The sequence below is a fragment of the Macrobrachium rosenbergii genome, chromosome 9 (genome assembly GCF_040412425.1).
Source record: "Macrobrachium rosenbergii isolate ZJJX-2024 chromosome 9, ASM4041242v1, whole genome shotgun sequence".
NCBI lineage: Eukaryota > Metazoa > Arthropoda > Malacostraca > Decapoda > Palaemonidae > Macrobrachium > Macrobrachium rosenbergii.
The window spans coordinates 55,149,560-55,169,876 of NC_089749.1; the positions used below are offsets into that span (position 1 = coordinate 55,149,560).

General features: G+C 34.6%; 1 protein-coding gene across 1 annotated transcript in view; it reads left to right on the plus strand.

Moving 5' to 3' along the window:
* The window catches only part of LOC136841836 (uncharacterized), a 125,792-nt gene that overhangs the window by 1,821 nt on the left and 103,654 nt on the right, over window positions 1-20,317 (plus strand). The window contains exon 2 of the mRNA XM_067109220.1: window positions 15,043-15,143. The gene's annotated coding sequence lies outside the window, so the exon portion shown is untranslated. The remainder of the gene's footprint in view (window positions 1-15,042; window positions 15,144-20,317) is intronic.

Genomic DNA, 20,317 nt, shown 5'->3' on the forward strand with positions numbered 1-20,317 from the left:
CTGATTGCAAATATGTTGTGGACATTCCAAGATTTATTGATGGTGAATACTTGGGGTCCCAGCAGTTTTTGAATCTCAGTGCCATTGGATGGGATAAATTAGGATTGATGGGAATACCTAGAAAACAATTCAAGTTAAAATGTGCCCTAGGAATGGGATAACAACATTGAAAAAATTGATGATGAGTGGAAATGCATAAAGAATTTTACATTTTTCATAATCATTTGCACTGCCAGTAACCTTGCCCTCTCGTTTAGGCTAGACCTGCCAGTTGTAGAGAAAGTATAAAGTTCGAACAAAATTTTATACAAACTTTAAATGTAAATGGTAAGATTCATGGTAGGCAAAAGTTATTAAACTTTGAGAACTTTGGAAAAGCTGCACTGTAGACTGAAACTTGTAGAGGAGACGCAGAGAGTAGCCTAACCTAACAGAATCGAATTTAACCTTTATGATCCATTGACTACATTAGCAATTGATTTGCTTTAGTAATAGTTACTGCAACTGGCATTATGAATCGTATTATTTTGTAGTTTCCCTAACTTCATATGGTAAAGGAGATCCTAAAATTTTGTATATCAGCTAAATTGGTCACTTTTTAGTGTGCATCACTGAAATACGTATTTTTGTTGGTAGAACTATCAGAACATAAAGCGGTGACACTGGCAGAAAAAATAATCCATGAAGATTTAAGTTTTAAACTAGGGTAAGTTCCATTGGCAGATTAATATGTTACAGATATTTAGGTATAGTATTTTGCTTGCTTTATAGTTAATTTTGCAGTCTCAGTCATACAGTCTAAAATCCTTTGCTGTGTATCGCATATAAATCTGTTATTGCCATGTTACTGCAGGTTTTTGATAAGCCAAGTATCCAGAAGGATATGCAACAAATGGGTGCAAGGTATCATGTAAATCTTGTTAACCACCCATCCTGTGTGTTTGCTTGTCTTTGTCTCTCTCTCAGAAACATTTTTTTTTTTCATAAAGAAAATGGGATTTTGTTTATGGTCTTCTGTTTCAACATTGTATGAGTTCTATGTATTTTGTGTAGAACTTCGGTTGGCTACATTCATTATAGACTGTTGAACTGTATTGTGTATACTTTTAGAAGCAATTCGTTTTGCATTTATATCTCTGAAAGTATGTTAATATTTTAAATTGAGTGATAAGTAAAAATGCCCATTAGGATAGGCTATTAGTGATAGATTTGCTGTATACTGTAAGTTTTGCAAGTTGGTTTCAGGGTCTTGTGTGAGTTATGCATAAATCTTCATTACGTAACAAATTTTGGTATTTATCAGGATGCCAGATCTTGAAATGTCTGTAAGTGGAGGTATAATAATACTTACAAAAGTGAACTGTGTAAAGGGAAATACTTTTGAAAGTGTACTGAGTAAGTTATTTGAAAGAAATGCTGATGTTAATGGGTAACTTTTACATTTTGTAACTAGTGATTTAAAATCTTTTTACTTGAAACCTTTGGACATTTGGTAATGGGGAATTTGACTTTACTTTTCTCAAATAATTGAAGCCAGAAATGACTTATTTATTGAATATGTTCTGCGTGAAAGAGTGAAAGGGAATATATTTTGAGCGATAATGACTGATAATAGACTCTCTCTCTCTCTCTCTCTCTCTCTCTCTCTCTCTCTCTCTCTCTCTCTCTCTCTCTCTCTCTCTCTCTCTCTCTCTCTCATATCATCACCTTTGCTTAGGTGTGTCAAATAACAGTCTACAGCTGTACTTCAATTTATCTTATCTCTGTTATGTAGATAATGCTATAAAAAATGTTCTCTGTTCACATTTTTCCATTCGCTCCTAAACCTCAAAGAATTTCAGGCCAAACTGATGATGATTTGCAGAACTGTATTCTCAGATCTTGAAGTGATGTCAGGTAAAAAAAAAAAAAAATTCAAGGACAACCTATGAACCACACCATGACGTAAAAGCTGTCCCATAGAAATTAACTTCTGTGTAATTATGAAATGAAAGAAAGTCCAGAGAATCATTGCATTTGTCAGTAGGGGTATATCTAAGATATATACCAACAAACAGGGGTCTGATATTTTTGTCAGTTTCTGCTGTAGATATGCTATTTTTATTAAGCCAGGTTAGAATGGGAGGGTGTCCAATTTTAGCTTTAGAAACAATCTTACTTTAGGGATAAATACAAACATTGACCAAATAATGTTATTTTTATGGCTGTTTACCTTTGTGGATATATGTATTATATTTGATCTTATATAAATACAGTACTGGTAATCACTTACAAGTTGCCCTTATAGACCTAGCAAGCAATCTCCCTGTCAGTAGTTGTCATTTAATGTTTCGGGTTCATTTGATCAGAGTAGAATCTCAGGAGTGATCCAATGCATCATTATTATAGTAAGACAAGTTTGTTCTTTGGCCAAACCCATGTAAATGCTGTAGCACATCAGAGACCACTTTATAACAGGCACTGAAGCCTAATTATTTCTCCAGTGCTCAGTGACTTTTTTCAGTTGTCAAATTGTTATGAAAGCAAATTTTGTAATGCTCATGTTGCTGTTTTATTTAATATATTGAATTTGTAGTTCTTTTGCATATACTGTAATGTGTGTTTAACCTCTGAATTCCAAATACATTACATCATGTACAAGGTAAACATAATCATTTACCATTTGTATGTATGCTCTATTTTTGTATATATTATGTACATTGTAAAAATCATGAAAGGTGAATATATATGAAATGGTACAAAACCTCCCCTTATCCAAAAATTCATTAAAGAAAATTATATTAAAGATAAATGTAACCACAGCCGATATCAGATTTTTAGGGTTCCACTAAGATCACTGATGTAAATGGTGTACAGTGCATTGAATTTGACTTTTGTTGGAAGTAATACCTTGAAGTGAGTTTTTAAAAACTTTTGCAATGATCAGATCTTTGGCATCATAGTGTCAGTAGTTTTATTGGAGGACATAAGAACTCTGATGAACAAATGGCCTTTTAATTTACCGTACATAACTGATGACATTAGAACTGACCTTAATATTGTGGTCTAGGGAAAGAATTTGAACAATTTGGAAGACTTCTATATTCCTGTTTTCCATGTCGTTAAAGACTTTCAGAATGCACTCCAATTCTCAAAGTTGGCTCTGGAAACGGGTCAGACCGATGCTGCATTTGCATAGGACCCCAAAGAGTTGGTTTTTTGAAGGATTTTGTTTATACTTCTGGTCTGCATTGTTAATCCTACTTCTTGCTCTGCCTTTAAATTTTGTATTCCATTACATTCCATTCATAATCTGGTCTCCAGTCTGTGACAAAAGACATGTTGCATTTTATATAATTGAAATGTCTTGTGAAAATCAGCTTCTTTTGGAAATATACCCTCCCAAAATGGTTCAGTGTGGTTCCTTGGTGAAATCATGACTCACTTTGTTCTGGCTGGTCCTTGGATGGGTGACCAACAAGGAATGACGAACGTCATTGGCCCACTGACTTACAATACCATCACTGAAATGGACCTTAGTGGTATGGAAGGGGCAACCAGGGATCCCAGTGAAGTTCAAAAATGTCAGCAGCATGGAATAGAGTCAGATGTGTAGAGAGCTCAGAAATCCAGAATCCAGAAATATTGGAAAGCCAATCTATATTTAGTTTTTCAGTTTGGGTGAAAAGTTTTCCAAACAGTGTTCCATAATCCTTGAGGAATCCTTCATATTATGAATCTACTAGATGGGGAATTCCTGTCCTCTCATTTGCCATATCAGCCTCTGCTGTGTTTGGTGGTTGGCCTTTTTCTGCTGTAGCAACTTCCTTCATGAATTCGTTGCCATTTGCCAGATTGTAATCCAAAAACACTATTAAATTTCAAGTTCTGTTTTTCTGTAGGGCTAAGTGAAGTAATAGGTTGGAACTCTGAATAGATTCAACCATTATAATTACTTCAGATAAGGACTAATAGGGGATTTACATATATATATATACACGTAATATTTGAGGACTACAAACAATGAGCACTATGTACTGTGTGAACACTCCATGCTTCCGAAGTTACTGTACTATTTCAGGCATAGAGTTTTGACTTTACGGCTTCCATCTGGAATGCAATGTCCTTGTGAGTTTTAACGTCAACAACTTCATCATCAGTTACCTTGCAGTATTGAAAAAGAACTGATGGAGGCAAAAATCTGCAATGAAAGTATTGTGTAAACATTTTGTAGTATGCAGCTCTTTAAAGGAAATTATGAACATAAGGAATCAAATTGTGATTGGAAATCTTCCTCATAATTAACAAAAATCTATGATAAAGATAGTTTGAAACAGCAAATGGAATCTGGTGCAAAAAGTGAAGTTTGCGTGAGGATAGAAAATTGACTAATTGACTTCAGAAACATTTAGTATTTTCCTGCTTCGGTGTTCCTTCTGAATATTTTGCTTATTGAAAACCTGTGATAATTTGACAAGAAATAAATAAACCTGTGTATTAAGAGATTTATCAGTTATATATATAATATAAAACAAAGGCTTTTACACTTTGTCAATAGCAATAGCACTGTACTCCAAACTTAACTATATAGTAATTTTTACTGCTAAGGTTATGGCGTTTTGGCAAAGGTTACTAGGGCATGGAGTCCTAGGATGAGCTTGAGTGGAATTCAAGGTCAACAGAGAATTAGAAATAAGAAAAAACACCAATCAGTGGCCACAGATTGCTCATCTAATTTTACTTTCAGTGCTACAGGTATAGATAGGCAAGGCCTAGATGTAGATACATATAAAAAAATGTTTATGCTTTATACCAGATCTGTCATTACAGCACCAATATAAAAGAGGTGGCAACTTTTACATGTTGTGATAGAACCATCCAAATTAATGTTAAAAGTCTGCCTAACTGAATTATAACCTTGAACGGTAAAACTTTTACGAAGACAGTGATTTTATGAGAATACTTGTTCATAGTTTCTTTAGTTTTCAGTTGAATGATTCCTAACTTAACTAAGGGTGCTGTGACCTGACGGGGAATGAGGGCTGTGATTGCATAACTGACCTGAATTCCTCCTCAACTTTAATAACCAACAAAAAATGACTGAACGGCTCACTACCATTCTATGACTCCTGTAAAATTAGCCACTCTCATAACTCCTTTCCTTGGCCTAAGCTAGGCTATTCTCCTTCCGAGTGTTAATACTTCTTGTAAAAGTCTGAAAAAAGGCAATAAATCTAAAAATGACGCAGCCTTCAGAAAAAAAGGGAGGTGAAACTGGGTTAAGGGTTTTGATTTGCCTATGGCAGTGGCGTAGCTAGCATTCCATCATTGAGGGCGCCTAGGTAAGACCCAAGATTTTTTGGATGGGGACAAAATAAATTACACAAAGATAATGTACTAATTCTGTAATTAGTAAAATACACTATCCTATTCTCGAATGTATATATCCATGTGAATGAAGGAAAATAACAGTATTAGTACAGTAATTAGTAAATCTGTATTTGAAATTATAGAGCTCAATTTTCAATTAATTTTCAACTCTTACTATATGCAAATTTATCAGATACTAATGTAATGTGAATTTCCTCACAACCTTATATTCAACACTAGTCGAATTTCTATTATCAAGTTTTAAATTTCAACTATACTATAGTATCCTTGTCATGTAAATATATCAAAATAGCGCATATCATTAATAACACAAAAGACTTATGACCCTCCAAAATCTCTTCAAATTTCAACCTATCCCATTCCCTCCTCTTCATCTCCGCTTCCTTGGAACTAACTCTAAGCAACAGTAGCAAATTGCATTGCACTTACTCAAAACTGGAACGACAGTTTCAGTCACTTCATGCATAAGTTGATAACATCAAGTTGAATCAAAATATCATGAACAAACATATCATTTGTGTTAAAAGCCTATACAGTAACTGTAATTCTGCTTTTGACCACCAAAGGGTTAAAGTTGAGTTACAAAGGGAATTTCAACTGTTGGGGCTGGGTTGCCATCATGTGACTTGGTGCGGGGGGCCGCCATAGGGACGCCACAGGTCAACGGTAGGTAGACAGGACCCTCAGCACTTATCTATTGCACCTTAAAACTAACACACGCGCATTTGAAAAATTTTGATAAATTACGTCAACAACAATCAAACACAAATTAACAACGCAAAAAAGGTCCTCGTTCTTTCATACCCTTAGGCTACAATAAACAAACCTGGAATTCCCAAAATCACTCACGGCACTTTGGCTCCCACGTTTCCACATTATGAGAGACAGTTTAAATACAAAAATACGTTCCAACATGATAAAAATTCCAATAAAAATATTTTTATATAAATAATTGCTTATGCCAATACGAGAGCAGCTTGGCTTTATTTAAAAATATTTGACGAAAATCACGATTCACGGGACGAAGTCTTCAGACATGAAGGATAAAAATCATAACATTAAAGTTGCCAGATACTCATATAATCGAGAATGCTTTAATTTAAGGTTAATAGATTCTTTTTAAGAACATTATAATTTATGAAATATTAAAAAAATAATTATAATTTAAATTTAAGTCGCTTTAGATATAATTTTTGAGAGTTTACTACGAAGACAGCGATAATATATTGCGAAAAAATGTTGCTTAGCAACTACTTATCGCCTTTATTCAAGACTGGTTAAAAAATGGTGGTTTTGTAAATACGTAAACGTAAAACTTTTTCTTTACCATATTCAAATATCATCGTCAACCCGTTTATTAAAACATAAATAATCTCGGGTAGGTTAATTCCAAGCCAATATGGATGTATATGTGTACTTATATTGATAAGATTATAAGCTTTGCGTGCAAAAGGAGATTTTATATAAGGGGCTATTGTTTAAATTCTGTTTAAAAAGTGGTTATCTTAGGCTAGAGTCAATAAAACAGCTATTGTAATAAAATTTTACGATTTTATATAAATTATAGATTTAAGTAAAATAAAAACAAAAATTACGATTTACATTAAAAATATAATTAAAAAGGGCATTAATACTAAAATTTAACAGTGACTATGAAAACTTATTAAGAGTTTTACTAAAACAGTGCTGGCAATATCGCATTCAGTTACCTGGAGAGAAACTGCAGTAGGTTCGTAACAAAGTGGTGTCTCGTGGTTTATGGGATGCTGTTTGAAGAACCTCCCAGTAGGCCTCGAAATTCCCTAAAGACGATCTCTCTCTCTCTCTCTCTCTCTCTCTCTCTCTCTCTCTCTCTCTCTCTCTCTCTCTCTCTCTCTCTCTCTCTCTCTGAAACACACAGGAATTCTGGACTGATTTTAACAATTTATTATTATTATTATTATTATTATTATTATTATTATTAGTATATTGCTTGATGATTGTTGTAGAAATACTGATGTAAAAAATTATATAATATATATATATATATATATATATATATATATATATATATATATATATATATATATATATATATATATATATATATATATATATATATATATATATATATATATATATATATTACTCCATTTTCAGTAAGGTTAGCTGCATACTTGAGTAATTTGACAGCGAGAGGGGTAGAAAAAGAAAATGTTACCCAAGTCTTGAATGTTTTCAAGAATGTGTTACGATAGTATGCTTGACGTGAGCGGATTTTTTTGTGTAGTTTTCTCCAAAGAAGGTCGTTTCTGAGCCATTTAAAAGGTATTGACGAAGTGGATCTACGACCATTTACTTGCTCATACTACTGACGTGGTCTTGGGTTGTCAGTCTGTGACTGATGACTGCCAATTTCCTTATTATTTCTTTGGAAATGTTATGTGGCAGAAGGTTGGTTTTTTCAGTATACACTGGACAGTTCTTGGGCCTTCAAATGAAGGTTGTCTGATGAAATCTCCTCTTGGCGCTTTAACTGGGTCGACAATAATCTTAGAGTGATGCTTATTGTAGTGCATTATAGTCCTTCTCTTTCGAGGGAATCTGCTTCTTCATTTCCTTGAATTCCAGTATGACTCGGAATCCAGTTGAGAATGAGATTTATTTGCGTGCCTCTGTTATTGTGCAAAGAGGCTACTACTCTTATGGTAGTGATTAAGCTGGTAATGTTTTCAACTAGCTTTGGTTTTGCTCGTATTGATTTATAGTCAGAGCTCAACATATTTTTCATCAGCGTTAAGGCTTTTGTGCTCCCTACGGCCATGAGAACCTGCGTTAATTATGCAGACATCCTCAGAATTATATGAATGGTTCGATTTCATTAATAAAGACGAATTACTAGAGATATAATGAGGCTACAGGAACTTATTGCATTTGAATCAGGGAAGGGTAATATATTTTGCTGATTTTCACAGCCGTGGCTGACATGCTATGCTGTACCATTTTTTTACAAACTGGATCCAGGCTTTTTGTTCCTTTAACGATCAGGTATAACATCTTGGTCGTTTTGCGTGACATTTACGAACGTAATAAAAAAAGTAAATTCCTAACGATTTAGAACAGTCTGCAAATGGCAATACAAATAAATATAGCTAGAGAGAATCCTTCAGCCATAATATTGAATGAAATTTATACGTCAACCCCCTGGCTACTTTTACCGTAGTTGTGATTTGCACTTACTAACACCTTCCAAGTAGTTACCAGATGTCACTGTTATGAAAAATTGTCTATGCTTTTTACTTCCATATTCGATCTTAAATGATGTTCTGACCTAAAAAAAAAATATTAAAAATTTCTTAAAATAGGGAATTGGGAGTATACATATCTCATTACCATAAAAATAAGACCTGATAAACTTGAGATGCATGTAAAAACGATGCCATTGTTTCCCTTTCTTAGAATGCGTTCTTTACAGCAGACGATTCTCGGCAATATGGCCTCATCATAAGAATTATGGTAGTGGCGAAATTCTTTTATTTTGGTGGCCGTGTCCCCTTTTCTGGTCATTCGGTATCGAAAAGTTCTTAATTTTAACAAAAATGCCTCGTCTCCATTTAAAATGTAATTTTGTGGCGTGTCCTATTGTGGTGAACACAGTTTCTCAAAACAACACAGGCTCTCCGCCATCACTAATTAGGCGTTGTGTCAACTTAAGGTTACCATGGAAACATTTACGAGACAAGCAATCAGAATTCGAGTTGCTCAGTGGCCAATCTAAATGCAGTTTTAATTTCCCGCCTAACTATGCTGTTGATGATAAGAACAACCCAGTTTATGCGTTGCCGTTTGGAAATGAATTTTCTCACTCGATTCCGAAGGTGAATTTTTTAAACAAGGTGCTTTGTCGAGTTGCAACAGTTTTATCATAATCGTAACAGGTCGGACTTGAGTAGTGCCTGTGCAATGTAATATGAGTTTAAAATAATAGCTGATCACATTGCAATTGTGTCTAGAGTGTGCTGATCAGAGAGGGAAAAATTATATACCTTAATTATAGTAGATACTGTTATGGTTTTGTCGTTTGTGGCTGTTCTAAGACCTCAACAAATGACTACGCCTTATTTTCCATTAGCATAAAAATTTTCCTTTGAAATTTCATGAAATGTCTTGCTTTCTGTTGCTGTGGTAATATATATATATATATATATATATATATATATATATATATATATATATATATATATATATATATATATATATATATATATATGTGTGTGTTTATATATATATATATATATATATATATATATTTATATATATATATATATATATATATATATATATAATATATATTGAATTTGTAAATTTTAGTTGAGATAAAATATATTCAACTTTTGGTTTTACTGTACTAGTATGTTTTCAAAATTTCGAGAAGATGAACTGAGAGAGAGAGAGAGAGAGAGAGAGAGAGAGAGAGAGAGAGAGATATAGAGAGAGAGAGAGAGATTAAATTTCCAAACTTAGACGTTATATTCACCCTCTCTGTCTTTTTGTATGTATATATAAAGATCCGTTTTGGATATATGTTAATTATGGAAAAAAAAAAATAGTATTAAAAAGAAAAAAAAGCCAGGCCATAAAAACTGTACCGTATTTAACGTACTCAGAGAAGCTCTGAAATTAAAATACATAGTTCTTTACGTTGTTGGAGATCGACAGAGGATGAGTGACGATTCCATTTCAAACTAAGGGAAGACTTATTTTTTTGTGCGTAAACCTATCAAAGGCTGCCGTTGGCTGTTAGTTTATTTATATATTATTTCACGACACGTGTTTACGGGTTTAGCATGGTGCTTGATGGTGTATAGCGTTCTGTTGATGGATAGAATTAATGATTATAATAAAATGAGTAAGAAACAAATTTTGAAATATATGATTAAATTCTGAAAAATAAGAAAAAAATAGTATTAAAAGAGAAAAAAGCCAGGCCATAAATTACTGTAGTAAATTTAACGAAACTCAGAGGAGCTCCACCCATATTTGAAATTAAAATAATAGTTCTTTAAACGTTGTTGGAGATCGACAGAGGATGAGTGTTCGTCGATTCATCATTTCAAGGACAAGGGAAGACTTCTTTTTTGTGCGCGATTTAAACCATACAATATTTCCGTTGGCTGTTTAGTTTGTTTATATATTGCAATCACGACTCGTGCATTTGCAAGGTTTAATCATGGTACTCATAATGTTGATGGTGTATCCAAAGCGTTGTTTCAGTTTTGATGGATAGGTCTCTCCATTTCACATTTATTATTATAATTAATCTGTCTTGAAGTAATGCAAAACAAATAACTGAAATTATGATTATGTTTATCACCGAGTAATCAAGACTCTTGATATATTAGAAAAACAGGAAAGAAGAGATTGAAAATTTTATATCCGTTTTAAATGTCAGAAACTCTGCTCGCACACGGAATTAACATCTTCAAGATTTGATTTATCTCAGCTTAATAACAACCAATAGAACTTTAAACAATTATTACGAGTCCTTACAGTTCTTAGCTTATAAGAGTTACTTTTGAGTTTTTGAGTTATATATATATATATATATATATATATATATATATATATATATATATATATATATATATATATATATAATATTATATTGTGTGTCTTTTTCTGTTTATCTTTGTTTTAAAACTAGCATGACAGTTACGAAAACAGAACGAAAAAATAATTAAACTCATAACGATTTTATGAATAGCAATGCTTAAAGTAGAAAGAATACTATTTCAACATCAGCTCAATGGACACTTAACCTTATTTACCTTATTTGTGACTGTCTGCACTACTGCTAAGTAGTTGCCAGATGTCACTGTTATGAAAGTTTCTTTAGTTTTTACTTCCATAATGTATCTTATACGATATTCTGTTATGAAAGACGCCGAAACTTTACAAAAGTATGGAATTTGGAGCTATACTTATTTAATTTCTGTAAGAGTTAAGACTAGATTAACGCTAGTTTGTTTACAGGAGAGGTGCCATTGTTTACTCTCTTAAGAATTCATTCGTTACCGCAGACGATTCTCTGCAGTTTAGCCAGATCACAAGACTTGTGTTAACGAAAAAAATACTTGTAATATGGTTATCGAGTCCCTTTTGTTACTCCTTCGTTATTGAAAACTAACTGATATTACGAAAAATTTTCATTTATGCCCTATATATGTTTTTACCCAGTGATCTTTTTTGATTAACAAATAGTTTAAAAAAAAACTCTCCATCATCATTGGTGTCCTCTGCGTTATAATAAATAATAGGTTACCATGGAAACACTTACGAAGCAACCAATCAGAATTCATTTTGCTGGTGTTTGTCAGTGGCCAATCTAATTGCAGTGTTAATTTCCTGCCTAAAGGGTTTGGAAATGAAGTTCCTCACTCGATTTGAATACGGTTTGTTTCACGACCTATTTTTTTTATCTATCATTATTAACCCTCTTTAGCTAGTTATGTGGTTTACACACATACTCACACACACCTATATAATATATTTATATACACACACACACACACACACACATACACACATATATATATATATATATATATATATATATATATATATATATATATATATATATATATATATATATTCCTATGTTTCCAGAATGCAATAGTGTTTTAGTACTAGTTTTTATCGTTCATGCAACACTTTTTGTATATTTCCTTGTAAGAACAAATCCCAGCATCACTTTAGTTAAATAAAATATAAACATCAGTTCGATTAAACCATAGGGACTGGAAAGTACAGAAAATCCTTCCTGCCCTTCATTGGCCAGATGATCCTCTCCCGGTGGAAGCTGTGACAGTTCAGTAAATTCTGAAGATTTTCTAGTTAACTAAGGAGTGTAGTTGTTTATTTGATCTTTCTGGTTTCTCTAAAAGGTCGGTCTGTTATAAAACGTTAAATTTCCTCGTTGGACGGGTCGATATCGTCTGTTATAAACCGTTAAAGTTCCTCGTTGGACGGGTCGATATCGTCTGTTATAAACCGTTAAAGTTCCTCGTTGGACGGGTCGATATCATCTGTTATAAACCGTTAAAGTTCCTCGTTGGACGGGTCGATATCGTTCTTGGCTAGCACTTCGCCGGGCCTGCGTTCGATTCTCGGGTCGGCCAATGAAGAATTGGAGGAATTTATTTCTGGTGATAGAAATTCATTTCTCGCTATATTGTGGTTCGGATTCCACAATAAGCTGTAGGTCCCGTTTCTAGGTAACCAATTGGTTCTTAGCCACGTATAAATAAGTCTGATCCTTCGGGTCAGCCCTAGGAGAACTGTTAATCAGCTCAGTGGTCTGGTTAAACTAAGGTATACTTAACTTATAAACCGTTAAAATTGCAACAAAACAGGAATGGGAGAAAATGTGGCAAGTCCTTCCCACTCGGTTTATTTTACAAAGAAAGATTTCTTTAGTAGTCCTAGGCATATATGAAATGAACGTCAGTGTCTGCCTAACTTTATTTACTAATATTGTGATTGGTCAGCCCTAAAACTGTGAGGTAGTTACCAAATGTCACTATTATGAAATAAATTCTTCAGTATTTAATTGAATAATATATCACAAATGGTATTTTATTAAAGGAACATTGAACCTTTTTCCAGATATGAGGATTTGGATGCATATTTATTTTGAATCTATAAGAATTAAGACTTAATTAACGTATGTTTGTTTACAAGAGAGGTGCCATTTTACCCCTTTGTCAGAATTCACTCTTTACAGCAGACGGCTCTCAACAGTGTAGCCAGATCTCGAGAAGTGAGTTTGTCAAGAAATATTTTTATTATGGTGCTCGTAGACCTTCTCTTACTCTTGCTGCATTATTATACAAATTTTTCACTTACATTTAAAACGTAATTTTTATCTGTTGTGATGTAGTTTTGAGTTATGTAAACCTTTGGTTACCATGGAAACCCTGACGAGACAACCAGTCAGAATTCAAATTCTCGTGTTTGTCACTAGCCAGTCTAAATGCAGTTTTAATTTCCCTCCCAAACTTTGCTGTTCATGAGAGGAACAACCCCGCTTATGCATTGCTGTCTGAAAATAAATTACCTCACCCATTTTTTTAATATGAATTTTCCCCTGCTTTTTGTATAACATTTATTCTATGGTTGGAGACTTGCAATACTGTACTGTTGCAATATTAAATAATCTGTAAAGCAAACGTTAAGATTCAGATTCGAATGGGTAGAGTTTGTATGCAGTACACAAGTTTCTTTATTATTTTATTATTATTATTATTATTATTATTATTATTATTATTATTATTATTATTATTATTATTGATGAAAAAGTGTGGCCACTATCAGATTTTCAATATAGCTTGAGCTGTTTAGAGCAGAAAAATTAGATGGTAAGTTGTGATTATTAATGTAATCTAGCTATATATGGCTTGTTTTCTCAGACCATTGAATTAATTTATGTAAATGTTCCTTTGATTAGACGTTTATCCTTTCAAAACGTTTCTGGTGTTTAATTTTTATCACTCACTTTTTGGTATTTCCTTTAAGAACAAGTCCATCTATCTATTTTAATTTTTCTGTTAATTGCCCTATACTCTATATACTGTAACATCACTTTATATTCAAACTTCAAGGACTGGAAAGTACATTAAATCCTTTATGCCCAGCACTGGCTTTTTCCTTTGTTGGCAGAACTGTTATAAAAAATTCAGTAAATTCTTGAGGTTTTCATGTTCATTGAGGAATTTAGTGGTAAGTTATAAAGCATGCAAATTTCGATAAAAGCAGAATGGAAGAATGTGCAAAGTCCTTCCCACGTGGACATTTCACGAAGAGCAATGCATTAATACATGGATGAAATTATTGGCTGCCTAACCCTATTTACCATTGGTGTGGCTGGTCAGTCCCAAAACTATGAACTAGTTACCAATTGTTCACTATTATGAAAAGTTCCTTTAGTTTTTACTTGCATATCCTTTATTATTTGAGTCTATAAAAAATTGAACCTTTTTTTTTACAAAAACGAAAGGTCTGGATGTATAAACATTTTGTTTCTATAAGAGTTAAGACTTCATTAGCGTATGTTTGTTTTAAATGTTGATGCCATTGATCCCCCTTCGTAAGAATTCACTCTTTACAACAGACGAATCTCAACAGTGTAGCCAGATCTCAAGAAATCAGTTTGGAGAAGAAATGCTTTTATTATAGTGCTCTTAGACCATCTGTTACTCTTTCTGTATTAAAATTTATAATTTTTACAAAAAACATCAATTAGTTTTAAAATTAATTTTTTTATCTTTTTTATTTTAATTAACAAATAGTTTCTCAAAACAAAATAGAGGTTTCCATCATCCTTGATGTAGTTTACAGCCGTGTAAACTTTAAGTTGCCATGGAAACTTTTATGAGACAACCAGTCATAATTCAATATGGTTGTGTTTGTCAGTGGTCAATCTAAATAGTTTTAATTTCCTGTTTGAACTATGCTGATGATACGAGGAACAGTTCAACAGCCCAGTTAATACATTGCTGTTCGGAAGTAAAAATCGCGTGTTGATTGGCCGCATTGGGCTTATTTAGGTAGGGAACCCTGCTAGCTCCTTTGCATATTGTTAGACCCTTAATGCATGACATTTCCATACTTAATTCGATCTTATTTCTCTTGCAGAGAGATGTGTTATCGTACGTGAACTCAGCAACTCAGATTTGCCTATGTTGTGGTTCCAAAGGCAGAAATTTCCTTGTGAAGACTATTCTGCATTGCCAAAGGTACTTTATTTGTAAATTCCCATTTATGGCGGAATTAGCCTGTTTAAAATTAATACGAATCCTTTTTATTTTTGGACTTTTCCCTTTTATTATTTTATTTGATGTCCAGTCATATTTTGTTAGCAACCAATGAAAATTTGAGGCCTCCTTTATATTTTATTAATTATCACTACGTATTGTAATAGGTAATATAATTATTTTGTTACATATGGTCTGTAGTCGCTGACGACCTAAGCTCTAATAATTTATGATTTATAGGTAGATCTAAGCCGGCTCTCCGCAGTGAGCTAGGCTATGGCAGTTGACGTTTTTCTATAGAACTTTACCTGCTGAACAAGAATTTAAAGTAATAATTTGGCAGTCAAATGTAGTTAAACTGTAAATTACGTTAGAACTGTAGCTAACGGTAAAGGGGACCCGTTGGGAATCAGGGTTTTGGGTGGGGTAAAACCCTTTCAGAATAGCTAACAGTAAGGGGGACCCGTTGGGAGTTTGGGTTTTGGGTCGGGGTAAATAACTTGGGAAAAGGTTTGGGTACCTTATTGTTGTATTTCCTGTTATATATGTCATTGCTGAACAAGAATATTTTCTCTTGCCAGAACATACGAGCTTGCCAGGAATCTTAAAAAGTGCAGATAAAGGCGCGTAGCGCCGTTCTGACACGGCCACCTATAGAGGCCACCTAAGGGTAATTCTAATCCGGCTGCTCGCGGTGAGCTAGCCTATGGCAATTGATGTTTTCCTATGTTATTTTACCTGCTGAACATGAATTTAAAATAATATTTTGGTGGTTGGCTATAACAAAAATGTAATTGACTCTTGAAGACTGCACGTCTGTACCAGTGGGTCGCACACAGCTCAAGGGTAAATTACAGTTTAGCAGCAGCTGACCGGCAAAATGTTACCTTAAACTCTTGTAAAGCAAGTAAAATAACATAGAAAAACGTCAGTTGCCATAGTCTAGGGTAGATCTAAGCCGACTGTCGGCAGTGAGCTAGGCAAATTACCAATGTATATGATATAATATATATATATATATATATATATATATATATATATATATATATATATATATATATATATATATATATATATATATATATATATATATATATATATATATATATATATATATATATATATATATATATATATATATATATATATATATATATATATATATATATATATATATATATATATATATATATATATATATATATATATATATATATGTGTATATATATATGTGTATATATATATATATATATATATATATATATATATATATATATATGTATATATATATATATATATATATATATATATATATATATATATATTGTATCCGTTATATCGTAAACCGGAAAATCAAAAATCATAAGAAAACCTTACTTTTAATTTATCAAAAAAACCTTCAAATTATGATTATGACGCGTCGTAATATGCGTCGTGTAAGCGGAAATAATTTCTTGAATTATTTTATAGCAGGGGACTGCCACTGTATATTGTATATATATATAATTTATATATATATATATATTTTTGTTTATAGCATCTGTTCGTCCTCAAAGCAGTCTCTCTCATTTCCCCCCCCCCACCATGCCTCCATAAGAAAACCAAGCGATTACAAGCAATTTCTTCTAGGTGGTGGTCTCGGGCCTCTCGGCCGGAATAGTGCTTGTTGGAACAGTGATAGAGTACAAAGGACTCAAGAAGGCTCTGTCTCTTTGTCTATAGTGACTGCCTAGGCTCATTTCTTAGCCTTTCTTTACATACTGATGTGGCACATCGAGGATATAGGCCACTTTCCTCAGTGCCTGTTGGGACTTCGTAGTGTGAAGAGGTGCAGCTGTTTCGCTTCCAGAGTTTTCCCCTATTTTATTTTGGTCACCATGGACGAACTAAACTCAGAAGCAAGATAAGTGCATAGGTTTAAGTCCCAGTGAAAAGTTTTAGATCATGAAACATTTTAACGGATAGAATTTTACTTGTTAAAGATGATAGTTGGTGGTCTCCTGCAAGGCAAGAGGTTAAGTTTGGACTGCTAGGCTATGCTATGGTGCTGTGCTGGTTTTTCCATTTTCCTGTCTGATAAAGTGATATTTAATGATAATGCGGGTTGTTTACAGTTTCATTCGCCAGGCCACGTAACACCTTCTGCCCAGACTACAATAACTCCGCCAAGGTAATTAGTTCCGCGACCCAACCATGCTCGCGACCCCGCGTGCCCCAAGATCTGACCCAGTCTCTTGCCAGTTTGCCAAGATGTCGTCCGTCCTGTCCGCGCATCCCTCCCACGTGCAATTTGCCGCCGCAAACCCAGTGACTATACTCGACCTAGCAGTGCTGTGCAATGAAAAACAATCATTACTCGTGTTTTTAATGAAGAGTAGCCTTATTGGTGATTTCAGTGGTGTTTGTGGCCACTGCAAAGAAGGAACTGTTGGACTGATCAAGCATGGGCGGGCATTAAGAGACAGCTTACCCACTTCCAGAGCTCCAACTGTAGTAATATATTATACGGCCAGTTCGGACTATAAAACTTAAAATCAAAAGGTAGTACATCTGCCCCTGATGATATTGATAACCATTGGCATGATGCCTCAATGTGTATCCTTTCACCTGATGGAAAATCCCTTTTTAAAATCCCTTATTAATGAAAGGAAAACTATGATTGAAGTTGAACATGTAGAATTTTCTGACAGAGCAGCTTTTCCTTATACTGAATGGCACTTGGTCCCTCCTTAATAGGAATTCAGGAACCACCGAAGGAGATGGTTATCCTTCCTATGAATATAGCAGTGAAAGCCATGGAAGAAAATATTTTCAAGTTTGATGGTAAATATAGTTCTACAACAATTTTATAGGACCAATATGTTCTCCATGTAGCCGCAGCCTTCTATCCCTTCAATTTTAAAACAGTCATAGGAAGGTAGATTTTCAGAATTTTGTGGTAACTGGGAAGTGAGAGTTGATGGCAGAAATAAAGCCATTGTCTCTGCTGCCCCACTATCTGATAATTCTACAAAGGAATAGGTAACACTTGTCATTCCTTTTAAGAGAAAAAAAAGCTCCCTTTGGACATGACTACCCAGCAACTTAGGACCCCAATGAGAAAAAATCTATGCTGAAAGTAGCCATTAGAGGGCTTCTGTAACCAAAACACTCTCGTGGACCCTGTGGAGAGCACTCAATGATTTAATGGCGTGTTGCATAAAGGCTTGAAAGGGAGCATTGTCTGGCTCCAATACATCGCTTCCCAATGTAACTTCCCTATTACATTCTTCCCCCTTCTATAGGGACACTTTTGAAGAGTCTGCTGTCACTCAACTCATTGAATGAGCCCAAAAATAGAACTGTAAAGTATATGTTCTTCTTGGAAAAGGGGTAGCCGGGAAATGATGCACTCATGAGTTTCCTCTTCCTAAGCTGAAGAAAGCTCGGTGTGACTCAGAGCCATGCAAGCCTCCAGTCACTCCTGAATGATCCCCCAACAACAGAAGAGGTGACAACAGCAGCAATAGCACCCCTTTCGAGGCAAACAAAGATGCTCTTACTCCACCCATCTTAAAGGGTTTTTTTCCAAAAAATGGAAGCCTCCTTGGAAGAATTCTTGCAGAAGACCCGCTTAAAGGGAGCCATAGAGAAACGTGCGTTTATTTGCTACCAAACATGCCTCTTCAGTGTCCCCAAGAAGGTTTTTTCTGAACGAAGGGTGTCCCTCAAAATTTTGAGTTTGAACAAATATTGTTTGCCACAGTTTCCAGATGACTACTGTTGCCCAAGTATGTTGCTCATTCCGCAAGGGACCTGGACCATCATTATAGATCTGAAAGATGCATACTGGCACATCCCTATCACCATTCCCTTCTACCCCTTTCTAGGATTTTGGATAGGGAAGAAAACATACAGATTCAAAGTCATGCCTTTTGGGTTAAAAGTCGTCCCAAGAATTTTAACAAAATTCGCAGCAATAGTTGCCCTGGAACTCGGGAAAGGAGGAATTCAACTGGTGGCCTACTTAGATGTTTGGCTAATCTGGGGCCCACTAGAGGAGAGTGCTTACGAAACCTAAGATTGGTAGCTGACAGACTCCAGTCAAAGGGTTTTCTAATAAATTGGAACAAATCCTACCTTACACCCAGCAGACGTTTTCTGTGGCTGGGACTTTGTTGGGATACTCTTTGTGGCCAGATGTCTCTTCTCACCAGTACTCAAACCAGAATAAGGAGGACATGAAAAGGTTCCTTGCACAGCCCAGTTTTTCCAGACGACAATTAGAACGAATGCTGGGCCTGTTACAGTTTGCATCTGTGGTACCTGTAGATCCAATCTTCAGACTGCAACTAATAAATGTAAACAAAGCCTGGCTCTTGCATGAAAGAAAAAAGCTTCATGATCACCTTCAACAGAGGAGTCAGAGAGCTGGAAAGGTACTCCAACCATGGACCTGGAAGGGGTCTCTGGAAAAACAGGTTGACCTGGCTCCACTGTCCGTACAAGTGATAATACACACGGATGCCTCCTTGACAGGTTGGGGAGGCCATTGTGAGGATCATCAGGTAGCGGGAAGTTGGTCACCTGTTCTGAGGAAGTGTCATATCAACTTCTTGGAGCTGATGGCTGTCTTTCTCTCCCTCAGAAAATTTAAATCTCCAAAAGGGACCCATATTTTGTAGGTTCTATACAGTATGACTGCAGTGTCTTACATCAAGAGGTTGGGCTCATGCTCAGCTCTCATGGGGTTGGAGTTTTACATACAGTATTTGTAATGACACCCCACAAAATCCTATTAATATCCAGTCTACACTGCAAGGGGTAGGCGTGCAGATCCATTTGCAAAGAAAATATACAGTATGATCTCTCTTCTGCTACCTAGTGAAGTCTTCCCCATTGATGAATTTAAAATCCCTTATTCAGCAGCTATTATGTCTGTTATTCTAGGAGATATGAATATTAGAAACCCTTTTTGCGATGACATCGTTACCAATCAAAGAGGAAGTTGCCTGTGTTCCATCTTAGAAAGAGAAAATGTGGGAATCCTAAATACGGGGGAGTCTACACATTTTCACGTTCAAACAGGCACATGTCAGCACTTGGTTTACAGTATCTGTATTTAGTAGCGACTGCCTTGTTGATTTCAAATGGAGTAATAAATAATAGATTTACCA